The 18,906-nt window shown below is 51.1% G+C and overlaps 1 protein-coding gene across 2 annotated transcripts in view; it reads right to left on the bottom strand.

The window, feature by feature from the left end:
* The window catches only part of LBR (lamin B receptor), a 704,650-nt gene that overhangs the window by 652,781 nt on the left and 32,963 nt on the right, over nucleotides 1-18,906 (bottom strand). The window contains exon 2 of one of the 2 annotated variants that reach the window (XM_086926155.1): nucleotides 6,854-6,933. The exons of the other annotated variant lie outside the window; for it this stretch is intronic. The gene's annotated coding sequence lies outside the window, so the exon portion shown is untranslated. The remainder of the gene's footprint in view (nucleotides 1-6,853; nucleotides 6,934-18,906) is intronic. 2 annotated transcript variants of the gene reach the window in all.

The following is an 18,906-nucleotide window of genomic DNA, read 5'->3' as shown; positions in this document are numbered from 1 at the left end:
ATTTCGCGCAGGTGCGATGGGGCACGAATGGAGAAAAAACTGATAGGATCCCTGTGGGAAGGGGTGTCCGTCAGGGATGTGTGCTAGCTCCCACTCTGTTCTCTCTTTATGTGAACGGAGTGGTTGAGCATTTGTCAAGGAATCCCTCGGATGCTCCTTCCCTGGCGGGTAAACGGATCCCAACACTGCTATTTGCAGACGATACCCTTCTTATTTCAAAGTCCCCTATGGGTCTCCAAAGCCTTTTGAATAGTTTTCAGGAGTTTTGTTTACTGAGAGGATTGGTAATCAATGCAGACAAAACCAAGTATTTGATTATGAATCCTCCTAAGAAACCTGGGCGACCTCCGGTATTCAATTCTGAACCCACTATAGAGGGTATCCGAGTTCGATTATTTGGGTATTCGCCTTAATGACACATTTAGTTGGAACCCACATATCCAAAAAATGCTTTTGTGTCATAAAAGGGTGGGGGGAGTATTACTAAAGGAACATCGCCCGTCCACAAGTAAACCCATTGCCCCAGTCATTGAGATATACAAAGCTAGAGGGGTTAGCGCTGCCCTCTACGGGGCGGAGTTGTGGGGTACTTGCAACCTGGATCCATTAGTAAAATCGGAGACCAAATTTTTGAAAAACCTGATGGCTCTCCCGTTGAGTACTCCTACAGTACCCGTATTATTGGATCTAGGCTGCAGATCGATTAAGGACCAAGTGCTACTCCGCCCCTTTCTCCTGTGGGCGCGGTTGTGGCGGGTGCCCGAACTAGCCTCCTATGCAGAAGCACTATCAGAGGTCATGGCCATGGATGGCTGGTCCAGGATTAAATGGCTGAGGGATGTAAAATGGTTATTAGTGGAGTTAGGGCTGGGTGATGCGTGGGCTCAGAGAACTGCCCCACCTAAAGCCACGATTAAGAAATTGTATTGGAATTGGGTCTCTTCTAGATTAAATTTAGATCCACATCATTGTAACTCCACTGTAGCCTTTGTAAGGATTAAGGATGTGGTGGCATATGAACCTTATCTAGATATGATTTCTATCCCTTTCGACCGAGCCTTGTACTTCAAATTAACAGTGGGGACCCTACCAGTAGGCGAACTAGTTGCCCGCTGTAAATCTTCTTTCCAGCGTTCCCCCTTCTGTGCAAGTTGTCCTACTCGAGTAGAGTCGGTAGCCCACATTCTTTTCGAATGTCCGGACTATTGTGCACCTAGGAGGCGCTGGCTTAAACCCTTATGCAGACTCTTAGGTACCCGCCAGCACAAAGTGTCGCTACGTATTTTAATGTCGGACACATCCACTTTGATTGTTTGTGCTGTGTCAAAATTTTTAAAATGGTCATGGTTGATTCGTGCAAGAAGGCTTTCTTTGTCGATTTAATTCTTTGTCTAAAATTGTTTTTAACAATTTCTTCCCCTTTACTCCCTTTGTATATTTATGAAATGATTGTTTTTAATGTTGAGTTTTATACTTGTTGTACAAGCTTTTATGATATTTTTATATCGAAATAAAGCCTATCAATCAATCAAAACCTAACGTGATTGGCCTTTGATACGGATGTGATCTGAAACCATACTCTACAATCCCCGGCCCCCAATTCTACCTCGCTCGTTATACTCAGTTAAAGGGGCTTTTAGCCAACCCTCCTCATCCATTGGTCGGCTGTCCTTCACATTTTTCCTCTTCCCAATACAGCCTACTTCATCCTTTGGGCTCCCTTCACTGTGAGTGACAACATTCTGCTCTTTTACAAGAGGCACACCCGCGCACAGTAAGTGATGGACTAGTATGGCTGGGTGTAGTTACAATACAGAGTTTGCAAAAAAATTCATGCAACACATTGTCATATACAATGGCAATAACTCAAACTTTAATGCCGCGAGACCTATTGCATTGAAAATGCTTGTTCAATAAGCAAATAAGCACAAAATATGGACAAACAGGTAATATTCTTGTCTTTTAAATTAGCCAAACTAATAAACCCAGTACAGCAGGAATGATACCTCACTCCATGTAGAGTCAATATCGCCTTATCTTGTTTGTCTGGCAAAGTTTGGTTTACAATTTTGCTTCCTCACAAGAGTGTTTAAGTTTATGTACTGCGCTGATACAGGGAAACACTGTATGCTTTACTGTGCTGTAAAGAATTCCTGGTAACTTTCAAAGTACACAACAGAAATTCGATCATTCTTTCTTTCCCATTTACTCTGCGACAAAGGATAGTACCCAAACCTACCGCACTAGCATTAACCGTCACTTAGCACTTTTCACCAGCCACACAGTTTCAGAGTGAGCGTGTTCAAAATATTTCTGTTTTACTTCAATGAAAACTTTTCTATTTCAGTTTTTCTTTTCTTTATTATGATTTATAATGGCTTTGTCAAGACAGCATATCCACACAAACAAGCATTGGCAAAGCTAATAGATATCGCATGTGCAACAGTTCTTGGCTTTGCCAATACGTTTTAGCAATGTTGTACACCAGAGTGATTGCTGTTCAGCGTGGCTAAAAGTTACTATGGCAAAGGAAAGAGGAATGGAGTGTCGTAAAGTGGAGTGTTTTGGAGTGGTGTGGAGTAAAGTTGACTGGTATTGCATGGAAAGGAGTGAAGTGGATTGTCATGGAGTGGTGTCGTGGAGGGTGTAGAGTGTCGTAGAATGAAAGGGTGTAGAGTTCAGAGTCATAGAGTGGAGCAAAGTGTCAGAATTGAATAGAGTGTCGTAGAGTGCAGTGGAATAGGCTGTCATGGAGTGGTGTAAAACAGAGCGGAGTGGCGTAGAGGGTATTGCATAGAGTGGAGAAGAGTGTTGTAGTGTAGAGAGGCGTACAGAGAAGTAGATTGTCACAAAGTGGGGTGGTATAGAGTGGGGGGAAGTAGAGTGGAGTAGTGTGTCATAGAATAGAGTGGCGAAAAGCGGCATGGAGGGAGTTCTCTAGAGCGTCGTAGAGCAGAGTAGTGTTGTAGAATGGCATAGAGTGAAGTACAGTGCTGTAGAGTGGAGTAAAGTGTCAGTGGAACAGAGTTTAATGGAGTAGTAGGGCATCACAGGGTGGAGTATGGTGGAGAGGAGTGGAGTAGAGTAGAGTGGCCTAGAGTGAAGTGGCGTAAAGAACAGTGGTACAGAGTGAATTGGCCTAGAATGCAGCGGCTTAGAGTGCACTGTTTTTGAGTAAAGTGATGTAGAGTGCAATGACATAGAGTAGTATAGAGTGCAGTGGCATAGAGTAGAGTTGAGCATTGTAGTTTGCAATGGCGTAGAGTTTGCGTAGAGTTCAATGGTGTAGAGTGTAGTGGTGCAAAGTGGAGTATAGTGGCGTAGAGTAAAGTGGCAGAGTGCAGTGGTACAGGGTAGAGTGCAGGGGAGTAGAAGGCAGTGGTACAGAGTGCCTAGAGTGGTGTAGAGTGCAGCAGAGTGGTGTAGAGTTGAGTGATGCAGAGTAGAGTGCAGTGGTGTGGAGTCATGTAGAGTAGAATGTCAGAGTGAAGGGTCGGAGAGTGCATGTTCGTAGACTGGTAAACGGTAAAGTGGTGCAGAGTAGAAAAATGAGAAGCTGATAGGTGCAGAGAGCAGTAACAAAAAGTACAGTGGCGCAGAGGGACGTAGAGTGCAGTGACGTAGAGTGCAGTGGTATAGAGTGACGTAGCGTGCAGTGACGTAGAGTGTAGTGACGTAGAGTAGAATGTTGTGGAGTTTAGTGGTGTAAAGTGCAGTTCTCTAAAGTAGCTGGTCGTAGGCGCAGTGGCTTAGGGTGCATTGATTTTGAGTAAAGTGGAGTAGAGTGGCACAGCATTGAATGCAGTGGCGTAGAGTGGAGTAGCGCGGAGTGGAGCAGAGTGGCGTAGAGTGCAGTGGCATAGAGTAGATTAATTCAGAGTAGAGTGAAGTGGTGTAGAGTGAAGTGGTGCAGGGTAGAGTCGAGCGGTAGAGAGTAGTGGTGTAGAGTGCAGTGCTGTGGCGTGGTCTAGACAGGAGTGGTGTAGAGTGCAGTGTCATAGGGTGCAGTGGTGCACAGTAGATTAGAGTGGTGCAGAGTGGAGTGCACAGGATTAGAGTGCAGTAGAGTAGCGTACAGTGGTGCAGAGTAGAGTGGCATATAGTTCAGGGGCAGAGAGTGCTGTGCTGCAGAGTAGAGTCTCATTGAGTGAAGTGGTGTAGAGTAAAGTGGCGTAGAGTTCATTGGTGTAGAATGAAGTGGCATAGAGTGGTGAAGAGTAAAGTGACAGAGTGGGGTAGAGTGCAGTGTCCTGAGTAGAGTATAGTGGCGTACAGTGCAGTGGTGCAGACTAGATTGGTATAAAATGCAGTGGCATAGAGGGGATTGGTGCTTAGTACGGTGGCGTAGAGTGGAGCGATGCAGAGCAGAGTGGCACAGAGTCTAGTGCCGGAAACAGCATTGTTGCAGACTAGAGTGGCATAGAGTGAAGTGGCATAGAATTGAGTGGAGCAGAGTGGAGTGGTGCAGGGTAAAGTGCAGTGGCATAAGAGTGGAGTGATGCAGAGCAGAGTGGCGTGCATTGGCTAAGAGTAGAGTTGTGCAGTGGAGTAGAGTGCATTGGCATAGAGTGCAGTGGTGTTGATTGCAGTCATGCAGAGTAGATAGAGTGTAGTACAGTGCAATGTCACAAAGTGCAGTGGCATAGAGTGGTGCAGAACAGAGTCACAGAGAGAGCAGTGGTGTAAAGTACAGTGGTGCAGAGTAGAATTGAGTGCAGTAGAGTGCAGTGCCGTAGAGCGGAATGGTACAGAGTGGCATAGCGTGCAGTGACGTAGAGTAGAATGTTGTAGCGTATCATGGTGTCTAGTGCAGTGGTGCGAAGGAACTGACATAATTACAGAGGCAAAGGATGCATTGGTTTTGAGTAAAGTGGTGTCGAGTGAACTTACATAGGTGCAGTGTCTTAGAGTAAAGTAACATAGCGTAGAGTGCAGTAACGTAGAGTTGCACAGCGTAGAGAGCAGCGGCATAGAGCGGAGTGGCGCAGAGTGGACACGGCAGAGTGCAGTGGTGTAGAGTAGATTGCTTTAGAGTGAAGGGGAGTGCAGAGCAGAATAGTGTTGCATGGTAGATTATAGGTACATGGTAGATTATAGTTACATGGAGTAGTGGCGTACAGCGCAGTGGCATAGAGTACAGTGGCACACAGTGAAGTGGTACAGTGTAGACTGGCACAGAGTATATTGGTTTTGAGTAAAGTGTTGTAGAGTACAGTGGAGTGGTGTGGAGTGGTACAGAGTGCAATAGAGTGCCGTAGACTGCAGAGTTAAGTAAATTGTTTCAGAGTAGAGTGAAGTGCGTAGAGTGCAATGGTGTAGAGTCAGAGTGCAGTGGCGCCGTGTAGATCAGAGTGGCATAGAGTGCAGTGGTGTAGAGTATAGTGACATACAGTGATTTGGTGCAAAGTAGATTGGCACAGTGCATTGGTCTTGAGTAAAGTGGTGTGAAGTGCACTGGCGTAGAGTGCAGTGTTGCAGATTAGGGTGGCATAGAGTGGAGTGGCGTAGAGTGCAGTGGTTGATAGTAGATATTGTGGGGTAGAGTGCATTGGCATTGAGTAGAATGGAGTAGGATGTGTAGAGTTGCATAGAGTGAAGAGGTGCACAGAAGAGTGCATTGACAAGGAGTGGAGTGGCGTAGTTTAAGTGGTGCAGGGTAGACTGGAGTTGGGTAACATGGAGCATCCATGAGTTGGGAGCGTACTGTCATACAAAATACACATCTTCAAGTGAAATGACCATTACATTTGCATTCACATACCGCTTTACTGAAAAGAGTATACAGCTCACAAATGATAATATGTGAAAATCTCATTGCCCAATGTGTTGATTTGATTGTTAGGACAGTTCTTTTACAGACATTTAAATTTGCAGAGCCTTCCTCAAGCAGACCCCTCTAGTCAGCATGATTGTCACATAAATCCTCTCACTTTTCAGTCAGAGAAAGAAAAATAAACACCACGTTCCCTGGAAGACAAGGAATGATAACTGACCTTTGTCCTTGAATGCACAGCAGATGTGACAAGATAAGACCAAGATTTAAAGGACTGTTTACAGGAAGCAAATTTGAGGGAGAATACAGTAAACAAGGTTTGGGCAATGGGAGGCACAAACTTGAGCTGAACATCTTAAAGCAAATAAGGCCAGCAAACAGACAGCCAGAAAATGTGAGTTACAAACCACGAAGCCAATGGTAAACAAATGGCGGAATGCATTTCTAGGTCAATTCTCTGAATGTCCCAAAGATGTCTTTAGCAAACCAGATAGGTATGCTGCCTGGTAGGCTGCGACCTAAAAAGCATGATATTTCCTAACACCAATAGAGGAAGATGAAGAGTCCCTGCCCGTTGTTGGACTAGGTGCATCAACAATTACCTACACTCTATTTTGGGTTTTATTCAATCCATGTAAAAACTATGATATGACCAAAATAATAAACGTTATCCACACATTTCAATTTACTTATGTTCATGACGCAGATTGATAGACCACTTGTCAATACTTCATTATGCTCTTTTTGTGCCCTTTTCTGAATCCTTTTTGTGTCTCAGCAAAAACCCATTGGTAAACCCTGGAAGGCCTGTACACCCAAAAACCCCTTCAACAGTACACCCATTCGTTCCTAAACACACTACAGGCAGATGCAAGGCCAAAGCGTAGTGTTAGATATTTAAATGCACTATATGGAGTAACAAAGGTGGAATAAGCTTGACAATGTTCTGTAAGTTCCACTTGCTGATGAGCTGATTTAAGGTTAATAGTTGTAAAAAATGCTAGTAACAATCAACTGTTCATGCATCTCCTGGATTTTGGGTAGCGTGGCCAGTCAACGAACATGATCTAATTAAATTACCTTAAAACCGCACACAAGTTGGTCGAAATCGGTGCTTTTCGTTCTCTAGGGGGAGCCGCCGGTGATCCCTCAGTCATGCCCTATACAAATTGAGACAGTAGAGTTTAAATATCTAGGTATTTATGTGACACTTGATTCGAAATTGCGATATACCAATAACCTGGAGCTCCCCCTGAGCCGGTTTAAAAGAGACGTGGAGCGCTGGAAGGCTCTCCCGCTCTCCCTCTAGGGTAGGGCGGTACTGTTTAAGATGAAGGTTCTTCCCGGATTTTTATATGTACTCCAGAATATAATGGACCCAGTACTGGCATCCTATTTTAAAGAAATGGATGCCCTCCAGAGGAAGCTTATCTGGGACGAAATTCCCTGTATTGCATTCACTAAGCTTACCCTCCCTTGGTACAGTGGAGGGATTGGACTGCCTGATCTGCGGAAATATTATTGGGCCTTGCATCTAGCAGCGGTAAATCATGCTGTGTACAGACCCCCAGGGGATCCAGGGTATGCCATGGACCACGGACAGGCGCCGGGTGGAGATCTCACCAGGGCGGTAATGCCAGGCCTAGGCGGTTCTCACTGGCAGGCCTAACAGCGCATGCAGTCCATGTGTGGCATGTGGCCAATAGATATCTTGCCTGGGAAGGGAAGCTAACCTTGGCCACCCCCTATGGAATTCGGAGAGATTTGGGAGTTTGTGGAAGTCTAAGGGATTTGACAAGTGGGAGCTAATTGGAATCACTCAGATCAAAGACGTTTGGGGTGGGGACACAAGACACACATTCGATTCTTTCAAGCAGCAATATAGTCTACAAGACAGTGAGTACTATCGCTACCTCCAGGTTAGACATGCACTCCTTGCACACATAACTCGGGTGTTAGAACTGGCTATTTCTGGTAGGCTAAGGCTGACGCCAAAGCCAGCAGAAACCACCATTCTAGTCAGGGCAAGGAAGTCACACGCCAAGATAACCCCTGCTCACCCCCTTGGAAGCTTGGCACAAGCAGTAAGGCTAAACTCGGAGGCAATGTGTAAAGCATTTGCGCCAGCGCACAACAGCAACAACATACTAGGCACAGCACAAAAGAGACTCCACACAAGGTTATTATAAAAATAACTTTTGTATTGTAAAAACACAGATAAAATCACACATATACATTGTGACAACTGGCACGGGCAATATTCACATGGGATTATTCACAAGACAGGGCCACATGGGCCACTGTCATATTCAGATATAGCACTTCTAGATAAAATGTAGAATATAAAATCACTTCTAGGATAAAGAATAAATGTAACATAAAATAATAATCAAAGATAACAACCAGTAACCACTGGTAACAGGAACCAGGACCTTACTAGGACCACCTGTACTAAAAAAGAACCATCTAAGTATCACACAGCATTTAGGGGTCTAAGAAAGAATACATTACTCATGATGCAATAAACCTACATTCAGGGCGTGGCCAAGATGGCGGGCTGAGCGGTCGCACTTGCCGAGAGCTCCCAGACCCCTGAATTCCTGCACCGCTTGTAACCGCTGATTCCCCCCCGGATCAAGCGGCAACTGAGCCTGGTGCTTACGGTGGAGGTGCGGAGAGCCTGTTGAGCCTGGTTTGCGCCGTCGGGGATGAGATTCTGACCGGTACGGCCCGGGCCGGACCCCGCTGAACGGCCCGAGTGTGAGCCCGAGGCCGCGAGTCTCCCGACCCTCGACGCGCGACGGAGCGACCGGCCTCCGAGGGGTGAAGCCCGCAGCGGTGCATGAGCTGTTGGAGTGGGAGTCGGCAGCAGTTTCGCGAGCGGCTCGGAGTTGTCCGACGGCGGCTGTACGGAGCGGAACGGAGCGGAGGTGCAGAGCGGAGGCGGAGTCGGCATCGCCTCACTACGCCAGCCCGTGGCTTGAGGAGGCCCGCTGGAGGAGATCGCTTCGGCTGGTTGTCTGTGTGGGACTGAAGAACGAGTCTCCCGGGGAAGATCTTTCCCTGAAGCCGTGGACCTCGGCGAACGTTGCACTGTGACTCTGCCCACTGGCCGGATTTTTGGCTCTCAGATCGGAGAAGGAGAGGGGATCTCCATCTTGGGCGTTGGCCCCTCGACTTTACTGAGCGGCCATTTTGTGAAGCTCGGCCGGGCCTCCCGGTGCTCTCTGTGAGGGCTGCTCCCGGATGGCATATAGCTGCTTTCTTTGCTGGACAGTGAGCCTCAGCGTCCTTTATTGAGCTACAATGTCGAATGCTAGGGGACAGCGACGGGGCGACCGGACCTTGCCGGAAATGCTGGGACGGGGCTCCCTACGCAGCGGAGGAGCCCAACCTGCCGCGACCTCCCCGGCGCCGACCAGGGGGGCGGATGGTGGAGAGCCCCCGGTGACGAGATCGTTTCTCGAATCGCTGTTTAGCTCCCTTCGGGAGGACTTTCAAACGCTCAAGAGTGAGGTGGCCGGGGAGGTCCGTGAAGTAAGGAGAGAGATGGACTCCCTGGGGGACCGTGTGAACACAGTGGAGGAAGCGGGTCACTCCAGAGATGAGGAGATCACCCATCTGCAGCAGGAAGTCCTGCGGCTGCGGGAGCAACAGATTGAGTTACAGGCCCACGCCGAGGACCTTGAAAATCGGTCCAGGCGAAACAACATACGGGTCCGCGGTGTGCCGTCTGGTGAGGAGGGTGAGGACGTGACTGCATATCTGGTGGCCCTCTTCCGGGCGATCCTGGGGGAGTCGGAGGACTTTCGGATTCGCATAGACCGGGCACACCGGGTGGGTCGCCCCCGCAGAGCTACGGCGCCCGCTCCGGACATTCTGGCCTTCCTCCCGAACTTTCCCTTGAAGGAGCGGATCCTCCGTGAGGCACGAGGGCAGCAACCCTTCCGATTCCGGGACCACCCTGTGACCCTGTTTCAGGACTTATCCACAGTCACGCTACAGAAGAGGAAATCCTTCAAGATCGCCACGGACTTCCTTCGAGAGCATGAGACACAGTATTCCTGGGGACACCCCTTCCGTCTGATCTTCAGGTGGAACGGTGTCTTGCATCAGCTTCGGTCCCTCCAGGATGTCTGCGCGGTGTTGGGCCTCACAGCATCGGACACAGATACCCCGGCCCCACGGCGGAGGCGCAGCACTCGTAACGGATGGCGACAAGCTGGGGGGGGGGCCTCTCCTCCGGCGGAGCGTCCAGGCTCGCCTGCAATCCGGGCGGACATGGCGGCTGCCATCCAGGAGGCCTCCAGAGTGGCGACGAACGGCGAAGTGGCCTTGACGGCCTGAACTCACTCCGGGGGGAGTCTACTCTAGCTCATTCTTATTGCAGGTGCGGGGATCCGGGGGGTGGGCTGGGAAGAAGGGCGAGTGCTGGTGGTGGTGGCTGGACGTCCACTAGATTGACTTACCACGGCCTTGCCCGTTTCGGGCCGGACTGGGACAATGTCTTTTTTGGAAAGTTTGGGAAGCGGGGAATGGGGTTGGGACAGGCGGGCAGATGTTTTGATTCTGGGACCTAGAAGGGGGACCAGTAGCGGGGGGTGGTGTAGATTTGGTTGTGTGGGGGCAGGGGGGGGTTTTCTAGTTGTGGGGTGTTGGGGTATGGGGACTGTACTGTGCCAGTGGGTGATTCAAAGTTGCTCTGTTTTGAGGCCTCGAATGGTGCCTTCTGTGTTTGATTGCGGGGCTTTGCTTCTTGATGTGTGCTCCTTGAACTCCCTCCTCGATGGCTCTTAAGGTGCTTACTATCAATGTGAAAGGGCTGAACAATCCGGTTAAGCGGCGGGCAGTGTTATCCTTGCTGGAGAACTCACAAGCGGATATCTGCCTGTTGCAGGAGACCCATTTGCTGGCTAAGGATTGCTCGCGGATGCGTACCCCTAAGTTCCCCACGCAGCTATTCTCCTCTAGCACCTCCAAGACGGCGGGGGTGGCCATCTTGTTTTCTAGGGGGTTCAGGGGGGAGGTCGTGTGCAAGGTAGCAGAACAGAAAGGGAGACTTCTAGTATACAAGATTGAGATGGGGGGATTGGCACTGACTGTTGGCACCGTCTATTGCCCCAATGATCATCAGGATCAATTCTTGCACAGGGCTTTGGACGACGTTGCATCCACCTCTAATAGGCACATAGTGTTGGGGGGTGATTTGAACCTTGTTTTCGACGCGGCACTGGACAGGTCTGTGCAGCGGCGCCATCAGTTGGGTGAGCTTTCGGGCTCGATTCGAACTCGACTTGAGGAGCTGGACTTGCATGACATGTGGCGCCGCCTCAACTCCACCACCCGCGCATACTCTTATTTCTCACACGCCCATAGATCTTATGCGCGCTTAGACCATCTCCTAGTGTCGGGCCCAATGCTCCTTTTGGCTTCGAGTGCGGACATGGGGGTCCTCTCTCTTTCTGACCACGCCCCGGTGGAGGGCGTTTTCACTCTTCCGCCGGTGGCTCGGCCGAGAGGGGTCTGGAGGCTCCGAGACACGCTTTTGCACAGGCGGTCGGTGGTGGATCAGATCCGGGCGGCCATTTTGGCTTTTCAGACCGTGAACGATAATGGGGATACTTCTCGTGCGACACAGTGGGCAGCCCTCAAGGCCGTGCTCCGAGGCGAATTTATCGCGATTTCCTCGGCCGAGAATAGGGACCGACAACTCAAGAGGGATGAGCTCACCCGGCAGGTGAGGGAGCTGGAGCAGGTTCATCATAGGACAGGGGCCCCCAGGCTGTGGAGGCAGCTGAAGGCGGCGCGGAAGCTCCTGGCGGCCCTCGACACGGACCGTGCGGAGTATGCGATGCTTCGCCTGAAACACAAATATTACACAGGGGGCGATCGGTGTGGGCGGCTCCTGGCTAACAAACTTAGGGTGCAGCACCAGCAGCACCGAGTGAAGGAACTATTGGACCCGGCCGGAGGTAGAGTCACGACCGATGAGCAGATAGCAGACGTCTTTCGCAGCTTTTATGCTGACCTCTACTCCGGGGAGGCCCCTTCGGCCCAGGCTGAGGTGGACTATCTGGACTCGGTCCCGCTCCCGTCGCTGACACAGGATCAGGCTCAGTATCTGGAGCGTGACATACGTATCGAGGAGGTGGTCACGGCGATATCCCGGCTCAAACTGGGCAAGGCCCCGGGTCCGGATGGCTTTATCCCGCTGTTCTACAAAACCTTCTGTCAGGAGCTGGCGCCTTTGCTGACTCGCCTCTTTAACTCCTTCGCAGAGCCGGGAGCCATCCCCTCCGAATTTCTCCAGGCCACGGTTTCAGTGATTCCGAAGCCGGGCAAGGATAGGGCCGCTTGTGGGTCCTACCGTCCCATTTCGCTGCTGAACACTGATTTGAAGGTGTTCACCAGTATATTAGCCGCACGCCTGGCGTTGCACCTCCCCGGCATGGTTGACTCGGACCAAGCGGGCTTCGTGCCCGGTAGGCAAACGGTAGATAACACGAAAAGGGTGACGCACATTCTCGAGAAGGCTTCCAGGATCCCTGGGGAGAGGATGCTCCTGTCCATCGACGCGGAGAAGGCTTTTGACAGGGTGCATTGGCCCTACCTGGAGAAAGTCCTGAGCAAATTCGGGATAGGGGAGAGGTTCCGTCATTTGATCTTCAACTGTTACCGGTTCCCATCTGCGGTGGTCCGGGTGAACGGCGGCAGCTCTCGACCCTTCCCCATTGAGCGGGGCACGAGACAGGGGTGCCCGCTCTCCCCTTTGCTCTTTGCCCTGTACATGGAGCCATTTGCCCAGAGGGTTAGGCAGAACCCTGACATTATCGGCGTCCAGATGGGTGGGCTCCGTCATGCGATTAGCCTGTACGCGGATGATGTCATTCTGACGCTGGATGACCCGCGGAGATCGCTGCCGGCCTGTGTGGAGGAACTGAACTTATTCGCTGACGTGGCGGGTTTCAAGGTGAACCTGGGTAAGTCAGCCGCCCTGGACATCTCGCTTACTGCTGCCACTAGGGTGGAACTGCAGAGGCTTTACCCTCTGAGCTGGTCCAGGGACCGGATCCCGTACTTGGGGATCCTGTTGGCGCCCTCCCTCCCGGAGATGGTCACGGCCAATTACGCGGCTCTGGGCGCGAAAATCAGGGAGGAACTGGGCCGGTGGGATAAGGGCACGCTGTCGCTACTGGGTAGGGTGGCCGCGGTGAAGAGGACCCTCCTGCCTCAGGTGCTTTACCTCTTCAGAGCGTTACCGCTCCAGCCCCCCGCGGGGTGGCTTGCGGAGACTCAGACTGCCATTGCACGGTTCGTGTGGCAGGGCCGCAGGCCGAGGATCAAGAGAGGCATCGCTATGCTGTCACCGGAATCCGGAGGGCTGGGGATACCGGACTTGCGGAAATATTTCCAGGCCGCTCAGCTCCGCTATCTCGTGGAATGGAGCCGGTGGGAGTCTGATAAGCATTGGCTGTTCCAGGATCAGGCGGTGGCGGGTAGGACGCTGCAGGAAGTGCCATTCTTGAGGCGGGCCCATCGGCCCCCCAATCTTTATGCGTCCTTGGTAACGCGGGTCCCGCTCCAGACGTGGGACTCGGTGGCTGCCAGATGCAAGCTTACCACCTTCCCCTCTCCCTTTACGCCGCTCATTGGCAACCCGGACTTCGGCCCTGGGATGGAACCGGGTGCATATGAGCGCTGGCGGGTGGCCCGCTGCTGCACTCTGTATCACTTGTACTCCCCTGAGGGGGTTGTCTCCTTCCAGGACTTGAGACGGGATTATGGCCTCCCGGAAACGGAGCGCATGCGATACATGCAGGCGCGCCACTGGGCATTACAACCCCAAGTGCGTGACGCGGCACACCGGGAAATCACGGCGTATGAGCGTTGGTTAATTACTCGCACGTCGGACGCTAAACTGATCTCAGACCTGTATAGAATGCTACAGCCCCCCTCCTTTCATATTCACAACCCCGGTCGGGAACGTTGGGAGCGAGAGCTCGGGCGCGAGCTGAGCCATAAAGAATGGGAACACATCTCCTTCCGCGCACGCCATTCGGCTTACCACACGGGTCTTACAGAGACCTTCACTAAAATCTCGACCTACTGGTACCGTACTCCGGAGAAACTGCACGAGATGGACAGGGCAATACCAGGGACGTGCTGGCGCAACTGTGGCAACACGGGTACACTAACACACATTCTATGGGAATGCCCCCTGCTGGCTCCTTACTGGGAAGAGGTCTTGGGCGAGGTGGACAAATGCTTTGGGATAGAACTGCCTAGATTCCCGGCCTATGTCCTGCTAGGGCTGCGGAATGGGCTGATGTACCCCCTTAGGTCTAAGAGAGGTAGACAGATAGCGATTGCGCTGGGGTCAGCGGTGCAGAATATTCTCATACACTGGCGCACCACAACACTTCCCTCTGTAGTTGGTTGGCTGCACAGATTATGGCACGTTCTTGGAATGGAGAAGATGTCCTTAGTAGCCCTGGGGGATACTGATACCTTTGAGGAATTGTGGGAGCCCTTTCACTGCCTGTTACGTTCCGAGTTTCGAGAGATCACCTGCCCTAGATACCTTCGGTTGTTGAGGCTGACGCCGCCACCGGAGCTGAGCTCGTCATGAGCATGGAAAGGGTTAATTAAATAGACTACATTAAAAGCGCTACTAAGCGCTTGGGCCAGATAAAGCGCTCCAAAGCGCTAAAAGGGCAAGAACACGCGCCCTCCAGCCCAAGAGTAAAAATAAAGCGCTAACAGTGCTAAGAATCAAACCACAGCGCCTCCAGCGCTATAAGGACATTCAAAGTCCAGTAAAGTTCTTTAGGGGTCCAGGACTTCAGCAGTCCAGGACATCAGCAGTCCATCCAGGGTAAAACAAAGTCCCCCATCAGCCCAGGCAAGGCAGAGGGGTCCCCCAGAAGTCCAGGAAAGTCCATCAGAAGTCCAGGAGCTGGGCAGGGCTCAGGGATTCCCCTGAGCACCAGCAGCAGCATGCCCCTGGCAGATTCAAGTTAGAAACAAGAACATTTTGGAAGGGGACACAGCCCCTTCTTATACAGTGAAAAGTCTTTGAAGTCTCAGTGTGAGAACCAGCTGGACTGGTTTAGAGGGAAGTCCCTTCAGTATCAGGGACAGAGGTGACAGTCGCCCAGCAGGAGGTGGAGCCAGCTTTGTAGTTAGGCAGGCACAGCCCTTCACTATCAGGTGCCATCTCCTCCCACTTCCCTGGCAGCAGATGCTGCCTTTCATCCATGGGCTGACTTCAGACAACCTCCTGGGCTCTCCAGCCCCTGTCATCCTCAAACCAGACAGTCAATCCACAAGCAGGCCCAGGCACTCTGGGCCAGGCTCACCAGCCAATCACACGCCAGCACCAACTTACACAAATATGCCAACTTCCAAAAGTAGTACTTCTAGACTAGACACAGTCATGCCGCATATATCATTTTGCAGCATTCATTCTCACGAGTTCATGCATACCAAACTCGCCCCTGCACTCCCCACACATCAGGAACTACCATGGGCATACATATTCCCCATTCATTCCTATGGGAGGGTAGGTCACTCACCATACATACACAGAGAGCTCAAGCACTTTACACTGTACCACAGTGAAAAAGTGCGCAGAGGCCTAAAATCACCAACACCAGGTTCCATAAACAGGCTTGGAAAAAGCAAAAAGTCTAGGGGTGAACCTGTCCAACCGGCCGGGTCCAACACAACCCCCTTCCAGCCAAAACGCAGGGTAGACCAATCACTCCACTGATGGGCTTCCTTGCTTTGGGCGACAAAACACGGACACGGACCCGCACAGCAGGGACACCTTCCGGTTTTAAGCCACTCTGAATCCACCTGGTTACCTCCAAACAATAACTCTCTGACACAACTAGGATACCCCACTTGTACTCACTAGTCATCCACAGCCAAGACCATCCAAATATCACAGGTCCTAACCAATCCACAGAGTGGGGGCAGTAACCCCTGGCACACAATAGCCATTCTCCACTCTCTCTCTCAGTGTAGCTACAACTACCACTGATCCTACAACCTAGGGACCACACCCTCAGGCTGACCAGAGGTCACGGGCAAGAATGCCCCACCCTACCTCTACTTCTGGGTTTCCGCACCCTCACAGAGAAGCACTCACCAGAACACAATTCTCCTACCAGATCAGGACCTTACTCCATCACTGGTCTACCACCTGGAAACTATTCCACTTCTGAGGTACAAAGCACACAGCACAGTCCCTTTTCAAGCAGGTGGGGGGACACAGCACACAGCAAAGTCCCCTTTCCTCTACCTTAGTGGAAACAACAAACTGCAGGTGAGCCCCAGATCACACAGCAAGGGCAGCCCCCTCAGTCTCTTCAGCTGATCCACTTTGGTAGAGATTCCTCTTGACCTAGAAGTTTCCTAATCTCCCAACCTAAGATCTAAACCCTCAGGTTACACCGGGGTCAGAAGTAAGGAAACCGTCCCTCTGCACCCCCTTCCAGTATCAGTATGTCTCAGGCTAGACAGAGCACCCGCCAGCGGCGTATCAGCGACACACTCTCCTCCAGTACACCCTATCACAGGGTAATTCTCAGTATGTCCCCGGCTAGACAGAGCACACGCCAGCGGCGTATCAGTGACACACTTTCCTCCAGTACTCCTTCCAGGTCAGGCCACCACCCCAACCCGGCTTTCCCCCCTCCTCGGGGAACGACCTCCAGAGGCCCCACAAATGGTCAAGCACTCTTGACGGTCAAATGCTCAGCGAGCCAGGACTTCTGCACCCTACACTTAGGAGCGGTACTGCCCAACACTAGGACCGCCGGAGTTCTGGTTACAGACAATCCCCGTCCTCTAGACACAGGAAGATCCTCCTCAAATGACCTATGTACAGCTTAGGCCCCTGACCTGGCGCTCCCTTAAGGAACCCTCCAGGCCCTGAGATAGGGTTTCAGGCCAACGTGGGACACACCGTCCCACACTCACTCCGCCTCCACTGAGACAGGGCGTGAGCCCCTACACCCCTACCATCCTACTGGGACCTAGCTGGGTTACACATGAACCTCTTCCCCTTCACAGGATCATCAGATACACAAGCCACTCCTTTTAGAATCATCTCCAAATGCCTCTGCAAGACATCTAGCACACCGCCAGACATCCACCTTCCTGTCCAGTTCCTCTGCAGGACCTCCTGCACACCACCAGAGGTACACCTCTCATGCAAGCTCTTTAACAAAAAGAAAACTCACACCAACTCCTCCAGTTCAGCACATCACTCATTCGCACACTCCCCCCCTCGGACTGGTAAGGCAGTTTCTACCACCCCTGATCACTCAACCTGACCACAGGTGACCCAGGTACCAAACTCTAGGAGCGGAGAATGGGACTTAACACACTGGACACATTAAAGCTGCCACCACTGGATCCTACCACAATGGGGAATCCAGACACACACACTACACTAAGGGAACAACCACCCTCCTGAGCTAGTCATTTCTCTTCACACTCCCTCTCTTCTATCTACCCACACAGGGACAGGATTTGGAATTGGACACTGGACCCAGCAAGGGATTCCTAATCTATGGGAACCTTCCCCTCTACTGGCGTCCCACCCTGTCACTTTCTCTCATCTATATTTAAACAACAGGGGGTGGTGATGGACAGAGTTTCTGACTTAAGCAGAATACTCTCACCCAGTCAAGAGATCAGGGCTTAATCCAACACCGTTTTTTAGCTCACTGCACCATCCCAGCTACAGAACCTGGCTATATGCAAATTAGTCTGTCCCTGGCCCAGTGCATCATGGGAACAGGGCAAACCAAACTACCAAGCCGGGGACCGGTTTCTGGCATTTCAGCCGTCTTCGGTCCCCGGAAGCTTGTTTCCTTCCCAGTGAAAGAATTGGCTTGGTAGTTTGGTTTGCCCTGTTCCCATGATGCACTGGGCCAGGGACAGACTAATTTGCATATAGCCAGGTTCTGAGCTGGGATGGTGCAGTGAGCTAAAAAACGGTGTTGGATCAAGCCCTGATCTCTTGACTGGGTGAGAGTATTCTGCTTAATTCAGAAACTCTGTCCATCTCCACCCCCTATTGTTTAATTATTTTGTCCACCATAAGCGTGGAAGGGTATACTCAGACGTGAGTCCCTTGCTCATTGCACCATCAGGATTCAAGCAAGCCGGGCCGAAGACGGCTGTAATGCCAGAAACCGGTCCCCGGAAGCTTGTTTCCTTCCCAATAAAAGAATTGGCTTGGTAGTTTGGTTTGCCCTGTTCCCATGATGCACTGGGCCAGGGACAGACTAATTTGCATATAGCCAGGTTCTGAGCTGGGATGGTGCAGTGGGCTAAAAAACGGTGTTGGATCAAGCCCTGATCTCTTGACTGGGTGAGAGTATTCTGCTTAATTCAGAAACTCTGTCCATCTCCACCCCCTGTTGTTTAATTATTTTGTCCACCATAAGCGTGGAAGGGTATACTCAGACGTGAGTCCCTTGCTCATTGCACCATCAGGATTCAAGCAAGCCGGGCCGAAGACGGCTGTAATGCCAGAAACCGGTCCCCGGAAGCTTGTTTCCTTCCCAGTGAAAGAATTGGCTTGGTAGTTTGGTTTGCCCTGTTCCCATGATGCACTGGGCCAGGGACAGACTAATTTGCATATAGCCAGGTTCTGAGCTGGGATGGTGCAGTGAGCTAAAAAACGGTGTTGGATCAAGCCCTGATCTCTTGACTGGGTGAGAGTATTCTGCTTAATTCAGAAACTCTGTCCATCTCCACCCCCTGTTGTTTAATTACTTTCTCTCATCTGCCACTAAACATAAAGCGCAGGAACACATTTGAAAATGACACTCTTGAGGAAAAAAATCAAAAACAATAATCCTAAACATGTGACTATCTGAAAAAAACAATTGCAGAGTTTTGTAATGTAGCCAGTTGTCGCTATGGCACTGCGCAAACACAAGTCCAAATCTGCACCGCTGACCAACAATGTTAGAACTGGCTATTTCTGGTAGGCTAAGGCTGATGCCAAAGCCAGGCAGAAACCACCATTCTAGTCAGGGCAAGGAAGTCACACGCCAAGATAACCCCTGCTCACCCCCTTGGTAGCTTGGCACAAGCATTCAGGCTAAACT

This window comes from Lissotriton vulgaris, chromosome 6 (genome assembly GCF_964263255.1).
Source record: "Lissotriton vulgaris chromosome 6, aLisVul1.2, whole genome shotgun sequence".
Classification (NCBI taxonomy): domain Eukaryota; kingdom Metazoa; phylum Chordata; class Amphibia; order Caudata; family Salamandridae; genus Lissotriton; species Lissotriton vulgaris.
Note: the sequence above shows the minus strand (reverse complement) of the source record. Positions and strands in the feature narration are given on the sequence as shown.